General features: G+C 63.3%; 1 protein-coding gene across 1 annotated transcript in view; it reads left to right on the top strand.

The window, feature by feature from the left end:
* RNF224 (ring finger protein 224) overlaps positions 1-450 on the top strand; it is a gene marked incomplete at its 5' end in the record, with an annotated part of 5,615 nt that overhangs the window by 1,006 nt on the left and 4,159 nt on the right. The gene's annotated exons all lie outside the window — the stretch shown is intronic.

Below are 450 nucleotides of genomic sequence, written 5' to 3'. Positions count from 1 at the left end.
TGCGGCCAGCCACTCCACGGCTGCCTGACACAGCGCAGGTTTGGTGAGGAGCTGGGCTGTGGCACTGCCTGGTCCTCTGGATGCTGCTCCTGGCCACCCCATATTCCACACCAACCCAGAGCCTGGGCAGGCTGCTGAGGTCCAACCAACCCCAATCCCCCACGGGACAGAAGGGGCATTTGGCAGAGCTCACGGCAGAGATGCACCAGGGAAAACACATCCCCCGGGACACAGGAAGAGCCATCTGAAGTGGCAGGGTCCTGCTTCTCTAGGCAGGGCTGCCCACGGGACAGGCAGGGTTGTTGGGCAGGGAGCCTGATGCCCCTGGGACCCCACCACATGGGTCTGGTCCCCATATCTCCCACACATCAGAAGCACTCAGAGGTGGCATCCCACACCCAGGCCATGGGGCTGATGGTTCCTCTTGCCCTCCCCAGCATGTCCAAGGCC

This window comes from Buceros rhinoceros, unplaced genomic scaffold (assembly GCF_000710305.1).
Source record: "Buceros rhinoceros silvestris isolate BGI_N320 unplaced genomic scaffold, ASM71030v1 scaffold20917, whole genome shotgun sequence".
NCBI classification, from domain to species: Eukaryota; Metazoa; Chordata; class Aves; order Bucerotiformes; family Bucerotidae; genus Buceros; species Buceros rhinoceros.
This window is presented reverse-complemented; position numbering and strand designations above follow the sequence as displayed.